Genomic DNA, 2,989 nt, shown 5'->3' with positions numbered 1-2,989 from the left:
TATATATATATATATATATATATATATATATATATATATATGTATGTATGTATGTATGTATGTATGTATGTATGTATATATATGTATATATATATATGTACATATATAAATCCTACTTTACTAATTGTAGTAGTTATAATTTGTAATTATTAATTGTGTATTAATTAGTACGAAAATATTTTTTGTGAATATTATAAATTAATGATTAAGTGATACTATGATTTTTATAAAATAAATAATATAAATATTTTAATTAATAATTTATTTAATGTAAATATATTAATTAATATTATTTTAGCTTCATTGATATATATTATATAACTTATGCATTTTAGTCTTAATTCTTTAGACTCTAAAATTACTTAGATTTTAAAATAAAGTCATTAGATATAAAACAAATAAGTACACGGACGACACTATAACACGACCACATTTCCAGGAAATGTTTATAATACAGTTAATTTTTTATTATGATTTAAGCTATAATACATTTTGATTTTATAAATAAAATTTTCATTCACGATTTTATAAATAAAACTTTCATTCATGTTTATATATCTCTTTATTCTATTACTTTTCTTTACTCCATATTTTCACGTGACTTAATTCTAATAAACACTAAGTTAATAGTATAACGTTTAAAATTTTAGTTTAAACTAAAGCTTCGATAAGATAAGTATTGCATTTATTTTCAGTAATATTGTTAAATTGTTTTTATTTATTGGTAAAATAAGTATTTTTATATAAATTCATTTGTTATTTATTGTTAGTTGATATATTTTATTATTATTGTTACTATTGTTATTGTATTTTGACCCGAAGATTAGCTATATTTTTGGATAGAATTGATTTTCGATCAATTTATTTTGAATCGATTTGATTTTTATTTTATTTTCAATTTGAAAATGTGGTTATGAAACACGTGTAGCCGTTTTATTATTTTAACATTTATTACTTTATATTTTTATTATAAGTCTTTTTAGTATATTTACTTATTAATTTTTTCTATATGTGACTGTGGATTTTCATGGTTGAATTCAATAATTGTGTTTTTTTTCTCTAAATTATATATTTATATGTACATATATATATTACGCATTAAAATATACACTACTCTACATCTTATGGTGTGCTTCTTCTCTGGATTTATGTTCATGTCTTCTACAAATGATATATATCAGGTCATCCCATATGTTCTGTCCGAATTTTGAATAAAGAAAACAAGTGATCAAATGTTATATTTAATTGAAATTTAATCATCAATGTACTTTCCCCTGATTATCTATGACTTCCTTCCATCTATTTACAAGCTTTTAAATCCCATCAACGTAAAATTATTTTGGTTTCAAAGTGAAGAACTCTGAAATGTCAGTTTCGACCTCCTCCTCCTGGCTTGCGAAAGTTATGTTCCACAAATGATTCTGTAAACTATGAAACAAATAGTGGTCTGAAGAATGGTGGTCGGGAGAATAAGGTGGATGAGGAATTTTTTCCCAACCAAGCTCTTCGATCTTCTGTGATGTGATCTTTGCAGTGTGGGGTCACGCATTGTCCTGATGAAACATCACTCCTTTTCGATTCACTAAAGCGGGTCTTTTTTTCTTCAAAGCTTCGTTCAAATGCTCTAATTGCTGACAGTAGACTTGATCATTGATTGTTGCATTAGGTGGTAACAATTCAAAGTGAATTACTCATTTGCAATCCCACCAGATAGAGAAGAACCTTTTTTTCCATGAAGTTCACTTGTCGGTTGTGGTTGAGCTTTTCCTCTTTTACCAAGCCACTGTTTACGACGTTTAACAGTTCAATAGAAGATCCATTTTTCGTCACCAGTCACAAGTCTATCTGAAAAGAGTGAAATGAGTTTGCGAGAATGCAGAGAAGAGCAGATGTCAGCTCGGGATTTGCAGTTGCTTTCAGAAAATTCATGAGGCAGCCATTTTCCAAGTTTAGGAAACTTTCCAAGTTGTTGAAGATGACGATGAACAGTTGTATGGTTTGAACTAAGCTTTATTGCGAATTCTTCAACCGATAACGCAGGATTTTCTTCAAGTAATGCCTCAAGGAGCTTAGCATCAAACTCAATTGGACGTCCTGTTTGATTGTCATCTTCGAAGCTGAAATCTCCACTTCTGAATTTTACAAACAATCTTCTGCAAGTTCTTTCATTCAAGCATTCTTTCCAATAAACTGAGTGTATGTTTCGAGTCGCTTCGGCTGCAACGTTTCCTTTTTTGTACTCATAAAGCATTATGTGTCTTAAATGCCCTTTGGATACTTTCATGTCAGAAAGGGTTTTAATCAAAGAAATTTGAATTCTATTATATTGTAAGATAATATTTAATTAATTTAAATGTACACAAATGCATAAAAATAATTTTTAATTCTCTCAGACATTCCGAAATGCTATCAAATTTCATTCAATTTTAAAAAAGGTAAAATTGGACAGAACCTATGGGATGACCTTTATATATACAGAGAGAGAGAGAGACAGAGACAGAGAGTTTACAATTAATAGGAGTAATCCAAGGGAACAATTACAATGTAGCTGAAAGTTGCTTAAATGTCCCAGGAAATAATCCTGAGATAGTAAGACTTATTTAGTAGAAAATATAAAAATATAAAAAGGGGACGAATGCTTGAGATGCTGTTAATCCATTTATATCATGAAGTCCTCTACATACGTTTTGATGGGTGCACTCCAAAATGTATGTAGATATTTTGTGAATGAACGTAATCTTTATGTGCTTAAGTAAGTGTGTGTATGTGTAAACAATTATGCGTTGGGGTCTATTGATGTTTTGGGATACGCATGCACTTGTATATATCAATGATAGTTTGTTTATGAGTATTAGTATGTGAACATTAGCATATATTTTAGTAAAGGTTTGATTCTAAGTCGTTACCATATGAATATGTACGAGTATATGTGTATAGATATATATGCATATCTCAGAATATGTATGTATGTGTGTATATGCATATATAT

This window comes from Octopus bimaculoides, chromosome 8 (genome assembly GCF_001194135.2).
Source record: "Octopus bimaculoides isolate UCB-OBI-ISO-001 chromosome 8, ASM119413v2, whole genome shotgun sequence".
Taxonomy (NCBI): domain Eukaryota; kingdom Metazoa; phylum Mollusca; class Cephalopoda; order Octopoda; family Octopodidae; genus Octopus; species Octopus bimaculoides.
This window is presented reverse-complemented; position numbering follows the sequence as displayed.